At 49.2% G+C, this 15,321-nt stretch overlaps 1 protein-coding gene and 1 long non-coding RNA gene across 22 annotated transcripts in view; one reads left to right on the top strand and one right to left on the bottom strand.

Moving 5' to 3' along the window:
* LOC138843592 (rho GTPase-activating protein 20-like) overlaps positions 1-15,321 on the bottom strand; it is a 1,064,354-nt gene that overhangs the window by 630,223 nt on the left and 418,810 nt on the right. The gene's annotated exons all lie outside the window — the stretch shown is intronic.
* LOC103346232 (uncharacterized) overlaps positions 1,209-15,321 on the top strand; it is a 54,175-nt gene continuing 40,062 nt past the window's right edge. For all 11 annotated transcript variants that reach the window (XR_011378541.1, XR_011378537.1, XR_011378536.1 and 8 more), the window contains exon 1: positions 1,209-12,618. This is a non-coding gene — a long non-coding RNA (uncharacterized lncRNA). The remainder of the gene's footprint in view (positions 12,619-15,321) is intronic.

Genomic DNA, 15,321 nt, shown 5'->3' with positions numbered 1-15,321 from the left:
ACTCCACAAATGGCTGCTACACTCAGAACTCAGCCGATCCGAAGCCAGGAGCCAGGTGCTTCTTCCTAGTCTCCCATGCAGAGAGCTGGACTGGAAGAGGAGCACCTGGGACTAGAAAGAGCGCCCATATGGGATGCTGGCACCACAGGCAGAGGATTAACCAAGTGAGCCATGGCGCAGGCCCATAAATAAATAAATCTTAAAAAAAAAATACTGTTGGCCAGCTCCGTGGTTCATTAGACTAATCATCCACCTGCGGCTCCGGCACCCCAGGTTCTAGTCCTGGTCGGGGCGCTGGATTCTGTCCTGGTTGCTCCTCTTCCAGTCCAGCTCTCTGCTGTGGTCGGGGAAGGCATAGGAGGATGGCCCAAGTGCTTGGGCCCTGCACCTGCATGGGAAACCAGGAAGACCTCTCTCTCTCTCTCTCTCTCACTGTCTAACTCTATCTGTCATTAAAAAACAAACACCAAACAAAAAAGATTTATTTATTTATTTGAATGTCAGAGTTACACACCAAGAGAAGGAGAGGCAGAGAGAGAGAGAAAGAGAGAGAGATAGGTGTCTTCCATCTTCTGCTGTACTTCCCATTGGCTGCAACGGCTGGAGGTGTGCCAATCTGAAGCCAGGAGCCAGGAGTTTCTTCCAGGTTTCCCATGTGGGTGCAGAGGCCCAAGGACTTGGGCCATCTTCTACTGCTTTCCCAGGCCACAGCAGAGAGCTGGACTGGAAGTGAAGCAGCCAGGACTTGAACTGGTGCCCATATGGGATACTGGCACTGCAGGCGGTGGCTTTACCTGTTATGCCACAGTGCTGGCCCCAGGAAATAGTGTTTTATTATTATCATCTTTATGCCATTATAAGGCTCAGTTGGATTTTTTTTTATTTTTTATTTTTTTTGACAGGCAGAGTGGACAGTGAGAGAGAGACACAGAGAGAAAGATCTTCCTTTGCCGTTGGTTCACCCTCCAATGGCCGCCGCGGCCAGTGCGCTGCGGCTGGCACACCGTGCGCTGATCCGATGGCAGGAGCCAGGTGCTTCTCCTGGTCTCCCATGGGGTGCAGGGCCCAAGCACTTGGGCCATCCTCCACTGCACTCCCTGGCCACAACAGAAAGCTGGCCTGGAAGAGGGGCAACCGGGACAGAATTTGGCGCCCCGACCGGGACTAGAACCTGGTGTGCTGGCGCTGCAAAGCAGAGGATTAGCCTAGTGAGCCGCGGCACCAGCCTTGAACTTATCATTAATTTGTTTTCCTATCACATTTTCTGATGGGTTGCTTTCAGTAGAGTTTTCAGCAAAGTTCAAACTATCTAGAATTTAGAATCTTATGAAACTGAAATATTTTCTGAAATTTGCCTTTTTGTTTTCCCTCTCATTAATGTCCTTGATATTCATTTGTCTGATTGTCAGTTATAGAAATCAAATTAATTTTGTACAGGTAAGAAAATTATCTTTGCACAAGTAAAAATAACCAAGAAGAAGATAACAGGGTAACCAACAGATTTAAATTTTGGAGCATAGATAAGTAATGATTTAAACACTAGCAACAGGGCCGGCACTGCGGCTCACTAGGCTAATCCTCCACCTGTGGTGCCGGCACCCCGGGTTCTAGTCCCGGTCAGGGCACCAGATTCTGTCCCGGTTCCCCTCTTCCAGGCCAGCTCTCTGCTGTGGCCCGGGAGTGCAGTGGAGGATGGCCCAAGTACTTGGGCCCTGCACCTGCATGGGAGACCAGGAGAAGCACCTGGCTCCTGGCTTCGGATCAGCGTGGTGCGCTGGCTGTGGCGTGGCGGCCATTGGTGGGTGAATCAATGGCAAAAAGGAGGACCTTTCTCTCTGTCTCTCACTGTCCACTCTGCCTGTCAAAAATGAATAAATAAATAAATAAATAAAATAAAATAAAAAACTAGCAACAGTATTTGCATAGCAAAGAAAAGATTAGAAAAAAGACTGTGGGAAAACACTGGCAGAGTTTCCATCCAGGTGGATTTTATCATTTGAATAGAGTCATTCTTGTGTATTTTGCATACCTTAGTTCTCAGAAGAGTTTATATGGTCTTGTAATTTATGGAGGGCAGGAAATATATTATGTTGAAATAAAACATCAACACCAATTACCCCTTTCTTTGGAGACCTTAAGATGAGGAAGTTATGAGATTTATGCACATTACTTTAATCTATTGCTTGGGAGTTAACAATCATTTTTTAAAAAGCTTTTATTTAATGAATGCAGATTTCATAGGTACAACTTTAGGAACATAGTGGTTCTTCCCCTCACACCTGCGCTCCCACCCGCACTCCCACCCCACCTCCTACTCCCTCTCCCATCCCATTCTTCATTAAAAATGGAAATAATTTATATCAGGCTACCTCTCTTTCTCTAACTCTGCCTTTCAAGTAAATAAATCTTTTTTTTTCTTTAATTAGCACCCGAAAAAAAAAGTCTGTGTTTCAGGAGACTAGTAATCACCATACCGGTAGCAAATCAGGAAACAAAATGGTCATTTTAAAACCTGATACCAGACCGGAGTCGCAGCTCACTAGGCTAATCCTCCGCCTAGTGGCATGGGCACACCGGGTTCTAGTCCCGGTCAGGGCGCCGGATTCTATCCTAGTTGCCCCTCTTCCAGGCCAGCTCTCTGCTGTGGCCCGGGAGTGCAGTGAGGGATGGCCCAAGTGCTTGGGCCCTGCACCCCATGGGAGACCAGGAGGAAGCACCTGGCTCCCGCCATCAGATCAGCATGGTGTGCCGGCTGCAGCGTGCCGGCCGCGGCGGCCATTGGAGGGTGAACCAATGGCAAAGGAAGACCTTTCTCTCTGTCTCTCTCTCTCACTGTCCACTCTGCCTGTCAAAAAACAAAAAAACAAAACAAAACAAAACCTGATACCAGGTGGGTGTTGTGGTGCAGCGAGTTAGGCCACCATCTGTCAGGCAGCACCCAATAGCACAGCATCTGTTTGTGTCCTGTCTGCTCTGCCTCTGATCCAGCTCCCCGCTAATGAGTCTAGGAAAACAGCAGAAAATGGTTCAAGTACTAGGGACCCTGCACCCCCATGGGAGACCTGGATAGAGTCCCAGGCACCTGGCTTCAGCCTGACCCAACTCTGACCAATGTGATCATGTGCCAAGTGAACCAAGATCTCTCTCTTCCTCTTTCTCTGTCACTCTGCCTTTCAAATAAATAAAATAAATCATTTAAAGAAATCTGATAGAATTTAATAAGTTGTTTCACATTCTCTTTTATTGGTTGCTTTTTATTGGTTGTAGTTATTTGCATACAAATGTAACATTCTGGAGAAACTGAAGTTCCTACAGTAGGGCAATTGTTCAGTGCAGGCAAGATAAACTCTTACAGTAGGGGATAGGAAAACTTTTTTTAAATTTTTTATATTTTGAAAGACAGAGAGAGAAAAAGAGACAGACAGAAAGAGAGATCTTCCATCTGCTGGTCCACTTCCCAAATAGCCACAACAGCTGGAGCTGGGCAGATTCAAAGCTAGGAGCAAGGAGCTTCTTCCAGGTCTCCCACATTGGTGCAGAGACCCATGGACAGGGACCATCTTCTGCTGCTTTTCCAGGTACATTAGCAGGGAGCAGCCGGGACTGGAACCAACACCCACGTGAGAAGCCAGTGCTACAGGCAGCAGCTTCACCTGCCAAACAACAGTGCTGCCCCAATTTTTTTCCTTTTTAAAAAGATTTATTGGCCAGCGCCGCGGCTCACTAGGCTAATCCTCCACCTGCAGCACCAGCACCCTGGGTTCTAGTCCTGGTCGGGGCACCGGATTCTGTCCCGGTTGCCCCTCTTCCAGTCCAGCTCTCTGCTATGGCCCAGGAGTGCAGTGGAGGATGGCCCAAGTACTTGGGCCCTGCACCCCATGGGAGACCAGGAGAAGCACCTGGCTCCTGCCTTCAGATCAGCACAGTGCACCGGCTGCAGCGTGCAGGCCACAGCAGCCATTGGAGGGTGAACCAATGGAAAAGGAGGACCTTTCTCTCTCTCTCTCTCTCTCTCTCACTGTCCACTCTGCCTGTCCAAAAAAAAAAAAAAAGATTTATTTAGTTATTTAAAAGGTAGAGTTAGAGAGAGAAAGGGAGAGATCCTCCCTTAGCTGGTTCAATCCCCAGGAGATGTGGATGCAGGGGCCCAAACAACTGGACCATCTTCCACTGTTGGAGGCACATTAGCTTGGATCTGGATAGGAAGTGGAGCAGCAGGGACTCGAACAGGTGCCCATATGGGATGTCTGCACCACAGGTGGTGGCTTAACCAGCTGTGTGACAACGTGGACCTAGGACTTCTGTGCTTCTATGCAGTGAGGAATGCCTTACATTTTGCCAAGTGGGAATTTGCTTAAAGTGTGGCACTCGAATCACTTTTGATATGTTGTCAATGAACACGTTGTGCAACATACAACTGCAGATGTACTTCTGCTCTCAAAATAAGGACATTGCAAAAATGCCATATGAAAATTACAACTTCCTGCATGACAGGGTCATGAGGCTGAGGACAAAGCAAAGGAAGACAACAGACAACTTTTTTTTTTTTTTTAAGAAGCAAGATCAGCATTCACACACCTCAGTAGGAAGATTGGACCCTCCGTTCAAAAACACTCATGTTTTTCTAGTCCTGGTCGGGGCGTCGGATTCTGTCCTGGTTGCCCCTCTTCCAGGCCAGCTCTCTGCTGTGGCCAGGGAGTGCAGTGGAGGATGGCTCAAGTGCTTGGGCCCTGCACCCCATGGGAGACCAGGAGAAGCACCTGGCTCCTGCCATCGGATCAGCGCGGTGCGCCGGCGGCAGCATGCCGGCCGCGGTGGCCATTGGAGGGTGAACCAACGGCAAAGGAAGACCTTTCTCTCTGTCTCTCTCTCTCACTGTCCACTCTGCCTGTCAAAAAAAAAAAAAAAAGTATGTGCCAACCCCGAACCCAGGTGTACCCTTCAAGGAAGGTTATCAGATGGGACAAAGAGAGCAAAACCTGGCTACATTCATCTCCCTCTCTGTATCACAAGCTGAATCTATTTATGTGGGCAGAACTGGAGTCTGGAGCCAGAGTAGACAGTGTACCCAGGGACTCTGATGTGGGGTGCAGGTCCAAAACTCATTTTAAAATAGTCTCCAGGACCAGTCCAGTGTCTGGTACACCTTGTGAGCACTTGTTTCCTAGTAAAGTTTTCTTTAGACTTGCTTGTCATAACTAATTTAAAAATAAGAAACAATTAAAAAATAATTCATCATCTAACACATTTATTTTCAATATATTAGTGGCTAAATAATTCTAAACTAGTTCTCATAACTAGTTTGTGCCACTAGGAGAGTCAAACTGTTGATCTATAATCCTTTTAACCTTATGAATGAGATTAGTTGATATTTTCATCACAGTGCAAAAGTCAATGGCAGAGTCATTCAATCTATGTCAGGTGCTCATAATTTCTGAATTCATGGATTTGGAGTTAATGAAATTATATTGTACAGCAAGATATACTAACTGAGGAGCTATGTTGCTGGTCTGGGCTGACCAGTGTGATGGTGTTTAGCTACAGGTGATCAGTTGAGTTTAAATTTAAATTGATTAAAATGATAGAGAATTGAAAACTCAGTTACTCAATTGTACACCTACAGCATGTTTTCAGAAACACAAAGTTCCATTACAGCATTGTTCTAAAGAAAATGATAACTTATAATATGAAAAATTAATTAGCAATGTGCAACACTCACTTTTGGCAGCAATTTCTTATTTTCTGTATCCTTTGCAAAATCTTTCAGTAATCACTACCATGACTGCAATAAATCTGAGGTCTTACCTTCCCCTTCCCCTAGTTCCAGAGAAGGTACTGATTATTGATAGGTCAAGGCTAATGGAAGGAAGGACAGCTAAACCAAAGACATCCAAAAATCATGCAGCCCACATCCAGGTGACTAAGGAAGTGGCCCAGGACACCCTATGGACGAGTGATTCCATTGTACAGCTTTGGTGAATATAAGTTTCCTTGAAGGCACTAGGATGGCCCTGTGAACTATGTGACTCATCAGTTGAGTGGTTAACCAGAAATTAAGTAATACACATACAAAGGAAACCTAGAAACAGGAAACATGGATGGATGTAGCTAACTAGCAAGCCCTTACATAGCCATGTCCCTTAGCTGCTGCAGAGGACTGAGATTCCCGTGATGGTCTCACGTTGAGAGAGCTGGGACTCCGGTGCTTGCTTCCTTTCAGCATTCAGCCGTCTCCTGATTTCTTGGTTTACACACACGACTGCCGACTCTCAGATAGGAGCCTCCGGCTCCGGATGGTTCCATCTGGGATTCCTTTCTCAATCGCAGTCTGAATCAATGACTGCTTCCACCTGAATGCGACGGCACAGTACCGGCGGTGTCCAGGCCGTTTCTCACTTCCGCTGAGAATGCATTTAGTCTCATCCTCTTGCTGATGCAGTTGCGGTACATCAGTGAAATTAGAGCTTGCCTCAGCACCATCTTTTCTTTCTAAAGCTGCATTTCAATCTGTCTTCTTTTCAAGCACAATATAATAAATGTTAGGTTTCATACATTCACAAAGATGAGTACAAAGAAAAAACGTATTTGCACATCAGTGCAGACATACTTCACTGCAGTGGTTACCCTTTTTTTTTTGTTTGTTTTGTTTTGTTTTAAATAAACTCTGGCTTAGAAAGAAATATTGCAGGAAACAATGTCTCATATTTGTTTATAAATGTAGGTGAGGCATTGAAGACCAAATATTTAGCAATTTAGCCAAAACTTTCAGTTTTCAGTACCAACCGATCCTGAGCTCCGTAACTTTCTATGAATTGTCCATACACATAATCATGTAAGATGCACCAGTTTTATCCTGAAAAAAACTAACGGAGAATATCTATAAGCATATTTCAGGAAGTCTTGGAACATTTGTGTCTTTGATTGAACTGAGTAAGAAATTAATACTAAGGGTTATACTTTCCAACGATTCCATTTTAGGCTACTGTGCCAGTCACCAGCAGGTTGTCATTTGACAGTAGGCACATGCAAGCTGTAATGGCTATAATCTAAAGAAGAGCACTAAGCTTTCCTGGTTTTACTTAATTTCTGGCTCATTTTTCTTGAACAGAAAGAGTGTCACATTATTTTCTGGAGATGAGAGACTTACTATGTCATTGAACTTGGGAGCATAATAATTTTTTTCCCAGAAAATCAATAAGTTACAGACTTGACTCAAGCTTGAGTAAGAATTCCATGTTTTTTACTGGGATGCAGGAATAAATGACAGAATAAAAGGAGTGAGCAAAGGGTAGTGGAAGGCAGTGCTTAAGACTAACTCTGCCTAGTGCCTGATTTCAGTTATTTGTTGGACATGACTATAGATTGTCTGAAATCTCTTTGAATGAAGAATTTAGGAACCACCTGCTACTGTTGTCCTCTTACAGAAAAGAGAGATTTGGGCACAACAAAATTATCACTGTAAGAAAGCCTTGATTATTATCATCAAGTATCAAAAGATTTATCTTACTTATTAGGAAGTCAGTGTGACAGAGACAGGGAGACAGAGACAGGGAGACATCTGCTCCTTCAATCCCCAAATGGCTGCAGGGGCAAGAGCTGGACCAGGCTGAAGCCAGGAGCAAGGAGATCCATCCAGTCTCCCAAGTAGTTGGCAGGGGCCCAAGCACTTTGGTCATCCTCCAGTGGCTTTTGCAGTCACACTACCAAGGAGCTCGATCAAAGAGAGCAGTTGGCATTTGAATGGTCACTCATGCATGGGGCATCGTTGTCACAGGCAGTAGCTTAACCCATTGACCCATAATTCTGGCCCTGAATTCTAATTTTAAGGTAGCCATGCAGGTCTGGCTTTAATTATCTTTTTTTAATTTTAAAAAATATTTATTTATTTGAGAGTCAGAGTTACAGAGAGAGGGAAGGAGTGAGGGAGGGAGAGAGAGAAAGAGAAAAAGAGAGAGAGAGAGAGAGCGCACTTCCATCCACTGATTAACTCCCCAGATGGCTACAATGCTTGGTGTTGGGCCAGGCCAAAGCCAGGAGCCAAGAACTTCTTCCAAGTTTCCTATGTGGGTGCATGGGCCCAAATACTTGGGCCATCTTCCGCTGCTTTCCAGGCCATTAGCAGGGAGCTGGTTCAGAAGTGGAGCATCTGGGGGCTGGCACTGTGGCATAGCAGTAAAGCTGCCTCCTACAGTACCAGCATCCCATATGGATGCCGGTTTGAGACCTGGCTGCTCCACTTCCAATCCAGCTCTCTGCTATGACTTGGGAAAGCAGCAGAAGATGGCCCAAGTGTTTGGGCCTCTGCACTTTCATGGGAAACCTGGAAGAAGCTCCTGGTTTCAGATTGGCCCAGCTCCGGCCATTGTGGCCCCTGGGGGAGCGAACCAGCAGATGGAAGATGTCTCTCTCTCTCTCTCTCTGTAACTCTGTCTGTCTAATAAATAAATACATAAATACATCTTTTTTAAACATTAATATTCATTTTCAATGATCTTTATATACAGAACATCAACTTAGTATATACTCAGTAAAGATTTGAACAGTTTGCAATAACCAGAAAAAGAACACTTGTGACTTTGGACTAGGGCAATAGTTCTTAGAGTGCTGCCTGTGGGCCCTAATGGTTGTATAGATCCTTTAATAGGGTCTACAGGTAAAAATTACTTCCCTCATAATACTAAGACATTAGGTGCCCTTTACATTGTTTTCACAGGTACACTGATGGCACAGGAGTCATGGTTCTGGGGATTTGCTTCCCTCCCTTCCTCCCTCCCTCAATCCTCTTCCTTTCTTCCTTTTTTGCTAATTTTTGCAAAAACATAATTTTAATACATTTTATAATCACAGGCTTAATGCACCACTAACCATAATATAGAACAAGTAAAAAGTAGAAAGACCACAGTTCCACAGGAGTATAAACAAGAGCTAAAAAACAAAAGTATATCCTCTACAAAGTAGAAATAGTCATTAACTTTACTAAATTTCATCTCTGAGTCTGCATCTTTTCAACACTGTGTGTAACGAAACGGTGAAACCTTTTGCTGAAGCAGCTCAGTGTCAGTTTCCTGCGGTGGAAGCTGTTTTTCTCTCTCTGGTAGCAGAGGGCAGGTGCTGAAGTGAGACAGGGTGTGGGGGTGGATGCTTGCCATCCATACACGTGAGATGCAGTTACTGGAGAAATAGATAAAGGTATCTGTGGGAACTATAAGCCACTGCACAGCTATTCAAGCCCCCATGCTTCTTCCTGTGGAATCATAAAAAGGCTTTTAGGGTGGCCCTAGAAAGTCATTGTTTGGCAGGGACTTAACAATGACATGCCAGAGGGGGCTCACAAGCATCAAGAGCAATAGTTGTGGGCAATTCCATGTGTCCAGTTGGTAGCTTCAAACCACATCCATCTGTTCATATTCATGCCACGTAAGTTGCTAAATGCCACAAGTCAGAACTTTTTGTTAACCCTAGAGAATCAGTTGATGACACCAACACACCTCTGCTCCTTGCTAGGTTTCTGAATTCTCTGTCTTATGTTCGCACAGCAAATCATTGACTCTCTCCATTAATCCCCATTTATTTCATAATTTTTTGAAAATGGAACTACCTGGTATATAACAAATATGTGGCAATTATTTGACTGCTTTAATATTTTCAAAAAGATTATTTATTTAACAGGCAGAGTTAAGAGTGAGAGAGAGGGAGAGAGGGAGAGGGAGAGAGGGAGAGGGAGAGAGGGAGGGAGAGGAACAGAGCAGGAGGGAGCGGGAGGGAGATGGGGAGAAAGAGAATCTTTTACCAACTGGTTCACTCACCATATTGCCACAATGTCAGGCTGGGCCATGCTGAAGCCATGGAGGTTGAGGCAACAGAGGTGGGTCCCCAATACTGGGTCAGGACTGAGAAGGTTGCCCCCATGTCAATAAAAATGTAATTGGCCTACCTCAGGGCTCTGAGGACAGCTCAGTTAACAGAGGACATCACAGTTAACCTGGGCTTCCTCCCATGGAGTGATGGCCATAGTTTGGTGGTAGGAGTCCAGGCTCCTTCAGTCCTCAACAGCTAGCCCTAAAAGGTCAACCCAGGGCATAGGTGGGGTGGATGGCCTACTGACTCAATTAGGATGGGCAAGAGGACAGTCCATTCCTCAATGGCCCTTCTGGCAACATTTAGGGGAAAGAGCCGGTGGGTCTCTAGGGTTGGGAAATGCTCTGGCCCAGTGGCTCATTTGGCCATATTTAATTTTTTTATTTTTTTGACAGGCAGAGTTAGTGAGAGAGAGAGAGAGACAGAGAGAAAGGTCTTCCTTCCTTTGGTTTGCCCCCTAAATGGCTGTCACGGTCGGCGCGCTGTGCTGATCTGAAGCTGGGAGCCAGGTGCTTCCCCCTGGGCTTTCCATGCAGGTGTAGGGCCCAAGCACTTGGGCCATCCTCCACTGCTTTCCTGGGCCACAGCAGAGAGCTGGACTGGGAGAGGTGCAACCAGGACAGAATCTGGCAACCCGACCGGGACTAGAACCCGGCATGCCAGCACCGCAGGTGGAGGATTAGCTTAGTGAGCCACGGCACCAGCCGACTGGAGCTTCCTTAAATCCTCCTGTGGGATGGGGGCGGGTGTTGGCTCAACCGCCATGACTCTTGGGCCAGGCTGTGGAGCTGTCCTCAGGGCCCTGCATGTGGCTCTGGCTCCAGGAGCCCGGAGCACAGCTGGACCCCCCCACTCTGGCAAGATGAGCTGCATCCCTGCCTGCCCAGGGGGCCTCTCCCTGAATGACCCCACACAGGCTCCTGGCCTGATGACCACAGCTGTCTTCAGACAAGACCCTCATAGGACTGGGGGGCGGGGCTCCCACCTGTATAAGGGCAGGGCTATAGGGAGGTGGGGCTGTGGGAGACCCTGCACAGTGAAGGCCAAAGCCAGCCGGGCATTGGATCTGAGGACACCTGGAAGGCCCAGGTGCCCTGAGCCCATTTGTGGGGGCCGGGTTGACTCCTGTGAGTAGGGGTGGGTGCAGAGGCAGGTTCTGGAGGTCCCAGGGGCAGAACTCAAGTGCAAGTGAGTGTGGGGTTTTGCAGTCCTAGCCTCGGGCCAACAGAGGGGCAGCAGGACCCAGAGCATTGTTACCTGTGGGCTCTGGTGGGGGGGGGTCCTGTTCTCATCCCCTGCTGTGACTGCCATACATGAGCACCTGGGTCCCCATGCAGAGCAGAGATGGGTTTGTCTCAGCTCTAGAGGCTCGCAGTGGAGGCCCAGGTGCAGGCTGTTCAAGCTCTGGGGAGGCTGCACTGTGCTTCCAGCTGCTGCCTCCCCTGGATGCTCATGGGACAGAATCGGGACAGCCGAATCTCATGGGGAAGGGGCCAGTGGCCCAGGGACAGGAAACACAGGGCACCCCTGCCACCTCTTTAGAAACAGCACTCCTTGTCCCCGAGTGCCTGGCCCAGACTTCATGTCTGCCCCACAGCCCCAGCCCTCACCATCACCTTAGGTGAGGATCCATTCCAGCCATTAAGGAGGGACTAAGATGCTGGTAATCAGCCAATGCACTATTTTTTATTTTATTTTATTATTTATTTATTTGAGAGTAGAGTTAGGGTGAGAGGGAGAGACAGAGAGAAAGGTCTTCCATCCATTGGTTCATTTCCCCAAATGGCCACAATGGCCGAAGCTACAGTGATCAGAAGCCAGGAGCCAGGTGCTTCTTCCTGGTTCCCCATGCAGATGAGGGACCCAAGCACTTGGGCCATCTTCTACTGCTTTCCAAGCCGACAGCAGAGAGCTGGATTGGAAGAGGAGCCTCCAGGACTAGAGCCGGCACCCACATGGGATCGGGCAGCGCAGGCAGAGGATTAGCCTACTGTGCCACAGCGCCGGCTCCAGCCAATGCACCATTAGGGTCAGGAAGTCAGGTGGGGTAGGTGACAGGAACAGCATGGGACCCGGAGTTGGTGCCAGTGGTCCCCAGAGATGGGAGAGTGAGGCAGGCATCAGGGCCTGTGCAGCCCGTGGGGCTATGCAGGAGGAGCCAGAGGTGTCCCCAGCTATGCCATGGCCCAGGCTGCCGAGTCCCTTCCCTCTGGGGCGAGGAGACTGGAGCTGAGCTCAGCTTCACCAGGCACCCTACAGGACAGACGGCGGCTGTGGAGAAGCATCGCCAGTGGAGCAGCCGGGACTCGAACCGGCGTCCCTAGGTCACAGCCTGGAGAGGCTGCACTGCCAGCGGCCCTGGGGCGTCGGACGCTGGACGCGGCAGGCAGCGCGCAGGTGCGTCCCGTGGCGCCACGGCGGCCGCCCACGGGGAGTGCGCCTGCGCCCGGCGCTGTGCCCCGGAAGTGGCCCCTTGTGCCCCGGAAGTGGCCCCTTGTGGCCCGCGGCGCTCAGGTAGGAGTCCTCGCGGGTCCCGTCCGCTGCTGCCAGAGAGCCCGCGCGAGCTGTCGGGAGCCCTCCTGGACGCTGCCGGCGGAGCCTGCGGGAGACCCAGCGCCCCCGGGGTCAGGCCGGGCTCAGAGAGGCTGCGGCCCGAGGCTGCCGCGCCATTTCCCGGGCGCGGTTCTCTTCTTCGGCCCCTCGTGGAAGCAGCGGCCTTCGCGGGCCCCTGTGCCGCCAGCAGACCGGGCCCCCTTGGCGGTGAGTGATGCGGGGGCTGTTGGGGTTTCCCGCTGCGAGTCTTCGCTGCCGGCGTGCCTGTTGCTCTCGGGTCCCGAAGGCGCGGGTGGAGTCGTGGTCTTGCTGTGCGGACGGTCGGTCTGGAACTTTCCCCAGTGTGCGAGCAGCTGTACCAGAGCAGAGGGGGCTCCGTCTCCTCCCGGAGCGACCCCGCGTTCCCATCTGTTTGCGTTTTGATGGCCCAGCCGCCCTGCTCGAGACCCCTGAGACTGTTGACGGGGAGGAATAAGAGTGAAAACGCTCGTCTGTTTCCTGGTCTAGGCGGACAGTTTCTGGTTAACCGGCATTTGGTGTGATGTTAGCGCTCTGTGGGTTTTCAGTGAGAGGCCATTGTCAAGCCGAGGTTTACCTTCTGTTCCTGATTTGATGATTCCTTTTTATTTTGATATGGCCAAAGTGGTGGGAGTTTTTGTGAACTAGGTTTTCTGTGTCTATAGGGATACTTTGTGGGCTTTCCCCATGTTTATTCTGTTCTGTGATATATTGATTGTGTATGGTAGCCATCCTTGCATTCCTGGAGTACCTCTCAGTTGCACCCAGCGTGCTAAGCTTTGGTTGTGCTTCAGGAGCGCGTTTGGTAATATTTTGTTGAGGAATGTGACAGCGCAGTCATGACAGATACGTATGTGCCGTTTTCTTTTTGATGCATTTTTTTTGGATGTTGGGAAAAAGTTGGTCCAATGGGATAAGATGGAAGATTTTTCCCCTTTGTCTCCTTTTTGGAAGGGTTTGCAAATCACGGGTTTTAACTATCCTTCCCACAGGAGTTCTGTGTTAATAGGCCAGGTGATGCATATAGTATCAAGTTCGATATAAACTCTAGTAGTTGGCCGTGATGTAGTATTTTATTTATAGCTATGCCTTCCTTTTTTCTTATAAAGTTCTTATTCATTTATTTGAAATTCAGAGTTACATGCAGAGAGAGAGAGAAAGAGAAAGTAAGTCTTTCATCTGCAGGTCCTCTCCAAATTGGTGCAATGATGGGAGCTGAGCAGATCCGGAGCCAGTATCCAGGAGCCAGGGGCCCGGTGGCAGGTTCTCAGAATGGGGCACCAGATAAAGTCCCTGGCTTCTGTTTCAGCCTGGCCCAGCCCTGGCCCTTGTAGCCACCTGGGAGGGGGGTGAACCACCAGATGGGCGATCACAGAGAGAGCAAGAGTGCTTGCGATGCCCCATGCACTGCTTCTCTCCCCAAGCGGCTTCAAAGGCCAGCGCTGGGCCAGGCAGAAGCCAGGAGGCAAGAACTCCATTCAGGACTCCCAGGAGGGAAGGAGGCAGGATCCAAGTACCTGGGCCATCAGCGGCTGCCTCCCTGGTTCCCAACCTGGAGTAGCGGGACTGGAATCGGCTCTTGGGTGCCCCACACTGGACGTAGCAGCATGCAGATCCGTCCCATGGCGGCCGCCTGTGGGGAGTGAATTTGCGCCCTGCACTGTGACCAGGAATTGTACCCGTAGGTACATCTCCTGCTCAGCCATCCTCAGATGGAAGTCTGCTTCTCATCTGTTCCTGCCCAAAAGCCTGTTCAAGCCTTGAGGAGCCGTCCTCGATGCTGCTGGCGGAGCCTGAGTGAGACCCAGTGCCTCCGGGGTCAGGCCTGAATCAGAGACACTGCAGTCCGAGACAGCTGCATCAGTTACCTTGCCCTTCTGGAAATTTTTAGGCACGGTCCACTTCTTCGGCAGCTTCCGAAAGACTACCACACCTCCTTGCCTCCTGGGCACCCTGAATGGAGGTCAAGCCTCCTGGCTTCTGCCTGGCCCGGCGCTGGCCGTTGAAGCCGCTTGGGGAGAGAAGCAGAGCACCAGGCATCGCGAGCCCTCTTGCCTCTTGCTCTCTCTCACGGATCGTCCATCTGGGGGTTCAACCCCCAGGTGGCTACTAAGGCCGGGGCTGGCCCAGGCCGAAGCAGAAGCCGGGGACTGTATCCGGTGCTCTACTGTGGGTTCAGGGGCCTGAGTCCTTGGGCCGTCTCCCTCTGCTTTCCCAGGCATGTCAGCAGACAGCTGGATCCCACGGGGAAAGGCTCCCAGGAGGGGCCGGTGCTGTGGGGGAGTGGGTAAAGCCACTGCCCGCAGCACCTGCAGCCACATGGGCACCGGTTCGAGTCCCAGCTGCTCCACTTCCAGTGCAGCTCTCTGCTGTGGTCTGGGAATGCAGTAGAAGAGGGGCCAAGGTTGGGCCCCTGCACCCATGCAGGAGACCCCGGGGGAGGCTCCTGGCTCCTGGCTTCAGATCTGCTCAGGCCCGCCCATTGCAGCCAATTGGGTAGCAGACCAGCAGATGGAAGACCTCTCGATCTTGATATTCTCTCTCTCTCTCTCTCTCTGAATTTCAAATAAATAAGATCTTCACAAAAAATAAAAAATTAAGAAAAGGAAGACATAGCTATAAATAAAATACTACATCAAGGCCAACTACTACAATTCATTTAGAATTTTATATTCTATGCATTACCCTACCCTATTAACACAGAATTTGAAAAGAAATTTAACTCACTCTTAGAAAAGGTGTTGGTACCCATTCTTTCTCTTCTGCCTTAGAAACGTTCCGTGTGGTATTATCTATGACTTACGTATGAGGAAATCAATGTAGTTTATTCATTCAGACACTTGGGTACCCACTCGCACAGGGATTTGAGACACCTGTGATCTACAGAGTTCT

Source organism: Oryctolagus cuniculus, chromosome 8 (genome assembly GCF_964237555.1).
Source record: "Oryctolagus cuniculus chromosome 8, mOryCun1.1, whole genome shotgun sequence".
Taxonomy (NCBI): Eukaryota; Metazoa; Chordata; class Mammalia; order Lagomorpha; family Leporidae; genus Oryctolagus; species Oryctolagus cuniculus.
The sequence above is the reverse complement of the archived record's forward strand: the minus strand, read 5'-3'. Positions and strand labels throughout refer to the sequence as shown.